Source organism: Coptis chinensis, chromosome 3 (assembly GCF_015680905.1).
Source record: "Coptis chinensis isolate HL-2020 chromosome 3, ASM1568090v1, whole genome shotgun sequence".
Lineage (NCBI taxonomy): Eukaryota > Viridiplantae > Streptophyta > Magnoliopsida > Ranunculales > Ranunculaceae > Coptis > Coptis chinensis.
Genome location: NC_141458.1, coordinates 59,538,006 through 59,548,808, shown reverse-complemented (window position 1 = coordinate 59,548,808; position 10,803 = coordinate 59,538,006). Strand labels below are relative to the sequence as shown.

Here is a 10,803-nt window from a genome sequence, read left to right as displayed (position 1 = left end):
TTGAAACTAGTTTTCGAACCCGTCTTACGAACGGGTGCCGCTATATGAAATTATTCTGAAAAATATTTACAACTATGCAGAGCTATAAGATATAAATATTATATTGATCACTCATTTAAAATTCTTGTAATGTGAAAACCCCACTCTTGATAAAATCTTTTGACTTCTTTTTGTTGTTTAATAATAGAAATTTGATTGAAGATTTGTGAGTATGCCCAATGAGACGAAAATCATATTTAAGCTAATTGAATAGCAATGCAATCACAATCATACCAAAAGAGATATGATAAACATTATTTTAAATGCAAAATTATACGTGTCGAGACATTCCCATTACATATAATACAACGATGTTTTGAGGTTAGTTTGATGTATTTGCATCTAGTTTTCGATATCCCGTTAATTATTCTTTCAGGTTGAATCAGTGCATTTGCATCCAGTTTCCAATTTCATGTTAATAAATATTCTTTGAGGTTAGTTCAATGTAGTTGCATTTAATTAGTTTCCTGATTTCTCGTTAATTATTATTTGATGTTAGCTCAATGCATTTGCATCAAGTTTCTGATTTCTCGTTAAATATTCTTTGAGGTTAGTTCAATGCATTTGCATCCATTTTTGAATTTCCGTTAATTATTATTCGAGATTAGTTCGATGCAGTATCACCCAGTTTTCGATTTTTCATAATTATTCTGCTTTGAGTTTAGTTCAATGCATTTGCATCCAGTATCCGATTTTTGCTTAATTATTCTTTGAGGTTAGTTCAATGCATTTCGCATCTAGTTTATGATTTCCCGTCAGTGCAGTTGCATCAAGTTTTCGATTTCCCGTTAATTATTCTAGCAACACTACCTAACAATTTAGTCCTGACTCATCCCGACTATGATTGTACTTAATATTGACATATAATGGGTAGACTAATGTAAGGTGAATAGCTTACATAAGTTAAACCTATAGTAGTTCATAGCATTTAAGGATGTGTTGGGAACACACACTACTTTAGACTTTGGACATAACAATTGGTAGATATATGCACAACACTATGTCCTTAGCATGCACTCTGGCACCATATATTCTTTTTATTTTTTTTTTTTTTTTTTTTTTTTGGTGAAGATAAATTTTTATTAACATAATTCAAAACTATATAAACGAACATGAGAGAGAGAGATCGAGAAAGTTGGAATAATATTATATTAGACTGAGCATAATGAAATTAGATAACTTCATTTTATATTATTAGTTCACACATCATACCCTGCACGCAACAATTGATAGAGCACTAAGGCACAACACATGAGTTCTTAGCATCTTCTGCTCAAGTGACTTGAGGTGATGTGTAGAATGTGTTTAGATAGGTTTTTGTACTTAACACCTTGTAGAATGTATAATGACTACGTAAATCTACCACTTAATTACTAAGTAGATGCTTCAAAATGAAACACAGTAGATATTCACTCCCAGGTTCAATTCATTCACGTTTCAATAAGAGGGTTCATATGTTAACTTGGACTCACTAAGTTTTAACTCATAGATAATTTGGCTCTTGACCGGAGTTAAATCCAGTGAGTGAGGGGGAAGAAAGGGTTTTGGTAGGGAGAAGAGTAATGGGAACTTGTGGTTTTTTCTATTACGAATATATATAATAGCATTTTTGAGTGTTGTGACGAATTGGTTTTTTTGGTTAAATTTTCGGGTCAATGTAAACTTCCATATTTCACTCTTGTTTTTCTGTAATCCCCCTGGTGACGTGGATAAAGCCATCAGAATACGGATTCCTATTCGATGATTGCATAAACGCATAGATAAGCTTATGCTAGGGCGTCCAATTGCTTGAAGCCTCTTTCTGATGGTTACCTTATATACCATTATCCCTACCCACTCCACTAAGAGCAGTTCCAAGAAGATACTTTTCCTCAGTAAAAACAATATAATAAAACTAAATGTAATTTTGTGAATTGTGCATTGTTCTAGAAGGCATATGTTTAGCTCCCATGTTGACAGCACTTAGCTTCGGAAGCAAGTGAGGTGAGGATCCCAATCTTTTCCCCAGGTTGACGCTCATTCTTTCTCAGTTCATATGCTTAGTATTCGTTGAATATACTTGAAATACAATGGCAAAAAATGAATGATGAAAAACTTTAACATCTTGTAAAACTGTTTCAAAGAGGAAAAAAACTTTAATAGAGTATATGTAACAAACATGAATTCAACCTTCTTAACTTTTGTTCTTAAGCTAAAGGTGTAATAATAGCATAAATGAAAGACATTGTGATGAGCCTATGAGAACCCTGTACAGGTTTCAAAATTACAAAGGATTGCATAAGAAATCTAAAATAGGCGGTGGAGTGTGGGCTCTGTACCCTGTGTACAAATGCAGGCCTATGAGACCATGATTCACTCCCTTAGGTAAAGTAGTCCCTTTATTTCTTTCTTAGCACACAGTTCAGCGCAAAAGTTGGCTTGGCTTTGAGCTTGATTCTATTCCATTGTGCCCTTACTTTCCAGTGAACTGCTACATCAATCTTTTTCATAGAACAAAAACTCATATTGACGGTGTTAAGATCATGGCGCTCTGTAATCATATTCCTTGCAAGCATCAACTTTTCATGATCTCTAAAAAGTGTCATAGGATGCTGCCTTGGATAGATCTAAAGGCATATTGCGACACACTGTATTCACATTTCAGAGTAGCTCTTCATCAATTATTTCATATCCAACATGCACTCTGGAAACACAATTGCAGAAGTATATGTTCCTCTTACAACCTGCAAAAAAACAATAACATTGGGAATTGGGTATACCCATCCTCAAATCTCAAATTTGGAACTCAAGTCCTGGTAACCTCAGTTAGTATTTCAAATGTTTCTTTTGTGTGTGGGTGTAAAATAAAAGAGCATATGAAGCACTCATATTAACTGAAAAACACTTATATAAAATCATATTAACCACTAATATTATTTACCATTACAATTCAACTTTCTTAAAAAAAATATATTTTGCAGCCAGTATTACAATTCTATCTGGAAGTTGTAAGGTCATGAAATAAAAGCATATTGAATTCAAAAAAAGAAAGATATGGATAAGAGAAAAGACAACTCACTCTCAAGTCTTAATATAACTCGGTTGCCATTTTTATCCTGCTTGTGTTGTTCGTACTAATCAAACCCCACTTATGTGAATGAATGGAAAGTATATTTCATTTACAAATTATAGTTGCTATCATTCACAGAAGAAGATTACCTTAGAATTGCTGAAGTAAACTAATGAAGAGTGTGTTTACATATTGGCGTGAATCTCTCTGCTGAAGGGATGAAGCCATCAAAGATGTTGTCTATTGTGTTTACATATTGGTGTGAATCTCTCTGCTGAAGAGATGAAGCCATCGACGATGTTGTCTATTATGGGAGTGCTTGCGAGATGGTGCTTCGTCCAGTACCATGATATGTACCTCTACCATGATATGTATGAGTCTCTATATTAACATCATTCTGGATCAAAGATGGTGATCCATTTTGTGCAATTTTGAGATGTCTTTGCTTCCCAGTTCTCCATCATCCACCACTTTTCTTTTATGTCGTGCATGCGTATATTAATTACATTATACAAACTAAATAAGAAAATATATAGAAGAAACTACACAATGTGCTTGTTTTGGTAACCTGTAATGATATACAATTCCTTATGAAATGAGGTAGCTAAAGTAGAAGTAATGACAACGAATTCCAAATACCTAATAGAGTGAACGCTTAGGATGGCATAAGTATCTACACATTTCACCTTATTATTTGGTTCGGTTTTCTCTGACCCTAGCAAGTCAAACTTTAGACAACTAACATCATCAGATTGAGCTGATTCCTACTGAAGAATAAGTCCTTAGTAAAGGTACCTTACAATTTTAATTTTAAGGTTGGAATTCCATTGACGGTAGGGCTTCAAGGAGAGATAGCTCCATGTATGTACTAGTACCTCGCTTAGATGATGAAGAGTATAGAAAGGAAGTGGAGCAAATTGAATTCCAATATTAGCAAGCATTAAACAAAATATCAGTAAAGAGGCATCCAGCTAGCTATCATGGAAGCAAATAAGAAGAGATTGCCACGGATAAAATAGAAGGTCTAGCAGATTATTTATATGACCAAAGTGATGATGAAGAGCATAGAAATGAAGTGGAGCAAATTGAATTGCAACAACAGCAAGTCAGCAAGCACTGAAGGAAATATCAGTAAAGAGGCATCAAGTTCTCATGGAAGCAAAGCAAATATTGTCATGGAAAAGATAGTGCGAGTTTAGCCATGGATCGAACTCTTTGCACTCACATGTAACTCTAATTGTATAGAGACTAGAAAATTTGAAAAAAAAAATTGTACCTTTATATTTTGATGATTAGATTGCTCTGTTGATAGAAAAAAGGAAGCACTTGCGATCATTTTAGTTAGGTAATCAGAGAAAAGCACCACCATGGAGATGAGAGGGAGAGAGTGAAGAAAGATGGGTTTTTAGTATGTGGGGTTTCTCTGTTTCATTCCGTCCGCAGAGAGGACTCTTAGTCTTGCGTTCTTCAACTGTATCCCTAAGTTTCGGAGTTTTGGAGTTTTTGTTGGAGACATATATCGCAGACGCTTGAACTCATGATTTTCTCTCGATTTTCTGTAATCCCCACAATAAGCGTGGACACCCTCAGAGCGCTCTAAAGGGGACTGCTATTATAGCCAAACCTATTGATTAAGAGCATATATATTATAGCTAAAACTGGGGAATATCATTTAAAAGGGAACTGGATTAAGAGCTTATTACATTTTCCGCAACCTATTGTAATAGAACGTGTGCAAGATATGGTGTCAACAGAAAAATATACACAATGTTATACAATTTTAGAGCATATCGTATACTTGATTAAGTGTTAAAAACCAACTTAAATACAACAAGAAAACCAAGTGTTATTACCTTCTCTTTCTCTAGATTAACGCACTTTGTCGAAAGAATGCTTGTTCCTGAGCAAATTGCATACAAAAACACAAACACCAATCAACAAGGGTAGACTTCCAACAACTAATAATTGGCAAAACTTTTTTAGGGCACTGATGATCAACAAATAATTATCAACATGGGCATTGATGGAAAAGTTATGTATCCTATCAGTTGGATATAGACTCAAATTCACATTGTTTGTTTTTATTGTTTGTTCTTGGGTGTGAACAAAATGAACATTGTTTTAAACCAAACAAATAATACCATTTCAATCTACTACTCAATGTTAAACTTTGGTGGAGATAGTAGCACATAGAAGTAATTACAATATACACAAAACACAATGTCAGCTGCATTTCAAACTTGTGCACTTAAATAATCACATAGAAGATCAATCTTAATTTAGCATATTATATGTATATGATTAAAATATCGGGAATTGAAAATAAAAAATCGTACCTTCATACTTTGATGAGTGTCAAAAAGCAAATCGTGATAGAAATAATTCCTACTGAGCAGCCTGTAACATGTGATTCATCCCAGTGAAATGATTCCTATTATGATAACTATTATTTGTCTCAGTACTTCAACATTGCAAATGGTGCAATATGGTGTACAAACAAACATTCATTGCCACCTATATCATGATATTTACTTCCATAACTACTATGCATGCCAATATTATTACAATATATCATTATATTAAGATAAATAAACTTGCAAGAAAAAACACAACATATGAAACTTAAATTCGATAAGGTAAGACATTGTATTTAGGATTTTTCGCACCAACCTGTTTACTCTCCAATGATTATAAAATCAATGTACTATATATATTTACTCAGTAGTCCCGATGTAATCCAGTGCTTTTATGCCGTCTTCAATGCTTTGATTAGAGTGGCGGTAATGGGAAAGAGGAGGCATAGTCATCCATGATATCAGCCATTACAACTCCTATTCCATTTGCTAATAAGACCCACGAACCATCCTGAATCCATCGCAGAGAACAATCTTTCCCTCCGCTTTGAGAGAATTCAGATTACCAGTAAAACGAAACATGCAAAATCAGGTTTTGCACCAGCGACACATTAGCTACATCTCCTCCCCAGTTATTAAGGGGTATGATGTTCCATTGAGCACAAAATTGTTGATGGCAGTTCCCTTCATGTTTGCAAAAGCACAGCGTTATAGAAGGGGAATCAAATGGTAATGAATGAATAGCAAAGGATGTTGTGGGGACTTACAGTAAAGATTTGTCCATCGCCAAGCACAACTTGGGACACAAATTTCCTGTCGATGGTGCTGGCAGCCACTGTTAAAGACCAAGGTGAGAAGTTGGAGACTGTCCTCAGAAATGGTCCGGCATTTCCTGCTGAATTTGAGCTGCTGAATTTGAGGTCAATATTCCTTTCCTCATTGCATGGAAAGAGCCAATTGTTATTGGGTCCTTGAAGTATTCTCGTGGCTCCTCAGACCCAAGAGAAACTGATATGACGTTGACTCTATCTGCTATTGCATCGTCGAAAGTAGCGAGTCCATAATAGCTAGCACCTTTTACAACATTTCCTCCAGCTGTTGAAGCAGTATGGGAATCTGTGTCCCTCATAATCTCTTGGAGATTTGAAGTCGAGCTATCATATTCACCCCTGCTATTGTAGAATCGAGCTCCAATGACCTTTGTTTGTCAAAATGAAACTTTATCGGTTTCTAATGAAATTTGATTTGGAGTAATCATACAAACATTGAATAATATTGCTACTGAAACAGATTTACTTATTGCAGGTAAAGTTATCAGCACTCTGGCAAGTTCCCTTCCATTTTGCAGGAGGAGGACCAAATCCTTTATCGTCAAAACTCTTTGCCTCTCATTTGCACACAGATAACTGCATTTGCCTCTCTTGGGTTATGAGTTTCCTTTTTTTTCCCCTCTCAACTGGAAAAAGTAGATCTCCGCCGCCAATGTAGACTGAATGTGAGAGGAACTGAGGGTGACTGAGAAACCACTAAAAACTCAACTCAGGGGGGAAAAAAATAAAAAACTTCAGTGTTTTCTTTTTTATATTCTAAAGAACTCAAAGACTTGTAGCACGATTTTGTACCTTGCTCAAAAATTGGTAGGCTTGGTCCATTGATTCTATATCACCTCTCTTTGAACCTTCTATGCTTAGGAGAGTCTATGATGGCTACGTGAAGAAAAAAAAAAAAACCATCACTGTCATCGAATGGGGGTGGGTAATTGGAGTTGGCGGTTAGTGTTTTGAGGTTTTGTGGATTTTGATAATATGAAGAGACATATTTTTTAGAATTGGCAGAGATATCACGTACGAACATAAGGGTTCGGAGACGAAAGGGAAGAGAGGGTGTAAACCCAAAATATAGTTTCGGTGGGCTTAAATTTTGTGGGACTCTTTAGTCATTGACAACCCAATCACTCCCATAAAATTTAAGCATCAACATATAATTAAAAACCACCAAAGAACCAATTATAAGCACAACAAACTATCGAAAACATGCAAAATAATAAATGTGTACTAAAAAGAAAACACCATATTACAAACAATAAGCATCAGTCAATATTTAGTCCAACAAAAAACTACAAATTACAAACTAAATTAGACCAATAAAAAAAATTGACCTGGGTCTTACGAATTGAAGGGCTCTTAATTCCTTCGGGGCAAGCCATGTAGCTGTTGAACGTTGTCCCGTTACAGATAGATGGTAGGTTTAGGATTACCTACTTGTGATGCCATACTTTAAAACTTGTCCAATTTGAAGACAAAAAAAGAAGAACTGAGTTGAAGAAGTGTATATGAGAGGGTACTAAGAAATGGTAGTCATCAAAATTGAAACTTTGTCGCTTGATTTTAGGTGAAGAAGATGATGTTTGAGAGACGGTGGGTTTTGTTTGCTGTGGATTCTTTGTAGAAAAGAAAGGGTTTTGGTCGGGGTCTTAGGGAAAGAGTACTGGGGATGTGGGGTTTATTAGGAAGAGCGTGGGTCTTTTTAGCAGTTTTTTTCTCCACTCTTTTCGTAATCCCCCTCCTTACGTGGATAGCCTAATAGAGCTCAAAAAGGGACTATATATATATATATATAAAGATATTTTTAATGAGGTTTTTTTTTTTACCACCTGTTGTTGTGTTAGCATTAACCCTTATATATGGTAATGCAATAGCCCCAAAGGCTTCTACCATCCTTATGTATAAGATATGCATTATAGGATCTGTTGTGTAGGATAGGAATGTGATTTATAGGTTTCAAGGGGTATATATGTATCTCCAATGATGTCCCATTGGGAAGTTCTTTTCCCCTTCTCGAAATTAGTCATTTAATTGGAATGTGAAATAATTTGTTCCAAACTCCACATCTTGATAAGCAAAATAGCCCTAAGACATTCATGAGGCTGGGGTATGCTATTATATATCTCAAAGATTTAATTGAGCCCGAAAAGGGTATGCTATTATATATCTCAAAGATTTATGAATCAATCAATCAAGCAAGTGCTCGAGTTCTTGGGCAAACCAAGTTTGCCTTTACATCCCAGCGGTTAAGTCCTTTAGTATTTGAAACAGTCTTTTAGTCGTGGGGTTTTTAGGCGGGTTTAGCTATCCTTCCATTCTAAGTGGGAGACATCTATCATAGTTTTTTTCTCCGCTATTTTCGTAATCCCCCTACTTACGCGGACAACCCCAATGAGCCCGAAAAGGGTATGCTATTATATATCTCAAAGATTTATGAATCAATCAATCAAGCAAGTGCTTTCGAGTCTTGGGCAAACCAAGTTTGCCTTTACATCCCAGAGGTTAAGTCGTTTAGTATTTGAAACAGTTCTGAAGAGAGGGGATTTGGACAAAGAAAACAGAAATTTGTTTTCATTTCTTTGTGCCAAAATGTCGAGCCTAATATGCGTATTATTGATGCAGAATAATATGCTTGGCTTAATTATTGATGCAGAATGCTAAAACAGAAAAAATTACATATTCATTAGCCTGAATTAGGCTGGTGAAAAAATATAAACACATATCATTTATACAACGACCATTCTCGACAGAAAACTTCACACAGTGAATGAAATTAAACTAACCATTTATTCTTAACAAATCAAACTTAACAAACAAAAAGTCTATAAGAAACGATCACGCAAACTCAACCATGCACGAAGCTTTATTGAATATCCAAAATTCAATCAGTAAATAAGTTTGTTTGATATACATGACCAAACCAAAATTTCTCAAAGTAACTAATACATCCACCAACGCTTGAAATAACAAAGAGAAAGTAAGCCTCACTAACCTGTTAATTCGAGCACCAAGCCTGCACCCAAAAGGAGAGTGAAGAAGGCGATACAGTAGCCTGCAGCAACCTAACTGCCTATAGTAGCCCGAAGCAGGATGGAAAAACTCTGTAGCAGATTGCAAAGTGTATTGTGTCATGACATCTGATCAGTCCTATCTCAATGGCCTTGAGTTCTTGAAATATTACCGATTTCATCCCCCTAGAACCTGAATAAGCTTCGATCACTGTTCCCTGCCCATCACGCAACACTCCTCCATGTCCTGTGCCTCGATCATTTAACGCCCCATCGGCATTCAATTTATTCCTTTGTTCAGTCGGGGGGTTCCACTGGTTCCATTTACTTACTTTTGTCAGGAGATTTAGGTTCGGAAGGTGGTTTATCAGTTTGCTTATTAAAGTCAGAGAGTATAGAGTCATTTCTTCCTTACGAACGTCAGAAAGACCAGTAAGTGGAATCCAACTAAACTTAAGTGCAGCCTGGTCCTTTCTAGATCCCTTACTTCCGACAGCCATTAACCTTGAAAGAAATTTCCATACATCAGAAACGTAACTGCAAGAGCATTGTAATTAAATTTAACTAAAAAAAACAAAGAATTTAAATCAATAATAGTAACACAAATCACTACCGCCCAACTCCTAATAATAATAGTAATTTAAGCGGAAACAATTAAATTTGAAGTTATGGCAATTCACATGAGAAGAAAAATGTAGTAAAATAAGGTATTCGTGAAGAACGCTTACCAAGTGGAGTGAGAATCCAACTAACAATCAATCACTTTTATTTCTTCATTCTCAGTTTGCATCTTTTGTATTACGAAATCGTCCTATTTCAGTCTGGGAAATATAACTAATTAATGGGTATGTTCTTTTAGCTAATAAGTTTTGAGTAAGTAGTCAAACTCAAAAACTTGATCTTTGATTTAGTGATAGATTTGAGTTAGTAGTAAAATATTTTTGACAATGAAATTGAGAAGTATCCAGAAAATTCGAAGAAGAAAAAAGAAAGGTGGATTAATCTTTGGATGGGAGAGGATTTAAAGGAAAGGTTTTTTCTTTTTTGATAAACAGAGGACGGGTTTCAGAATAGAAGTGTTTTGTGTCTTGTGAAAGTTTGATCATTAGCTTTCATCACTTTTCAGAGTTTTTTCTCCACTTTTCTCGTAATCCCCCTGATGACGTGGATAGCCTCATATTGCTCTAAAAGGGACTGCTATTATATATATATAAAGATGTTATATTTGGTGTGATATACATTTCAATAGAGAAGTTATAAAATCATTACCCATCTTCAAATTTTGACTATAATATTTGTTACCTGCTTTCAACTCTACATTACCCATGTTTTGTTGAGTATAGCTATTCTATACACGAAATGGCTAATCAGTGAGAACCCAAAGCTTAATCAATTGAAAAAAACTATTTCTGAAGCTACCTAAAAAGAGTCTGATATATATTTGGAGAGAAAATTAGGAGTTAAAGCTCCTACCCCTTTCTCAAAGAATCTTGAAAGATCAAGGCATGAAGACATTCCAATTAGCTCAA

The 10,803-nt window shown here is 35.2% G+C and overlaps 1 long non-coding RNA gene across 1 annotated transcript; it reads right to left on the bottom strand.

Moving 5' to 3' along the window:
* Positions 1 to 2,126: 2,126 nt before the first annotated feature.
* LOC147510213 (uncharacterized) lies at positions 2,127 to 9,956 on the bottom strand. The gene is made up of 3 exons (XR_015218765.1): positions 9,259 to 9,956; positions 4,942 to 4,988; positions 2,127 to 2,762 (listed from the first exon to the last, which is right to left on the bottom strand). It is a non-coding gene; the product is annotated as an uncharacterized LOC147510213 (long non-coding RNA).
* Positions 9,957 to 10,803: the final 847 nt, after the last annotated feature.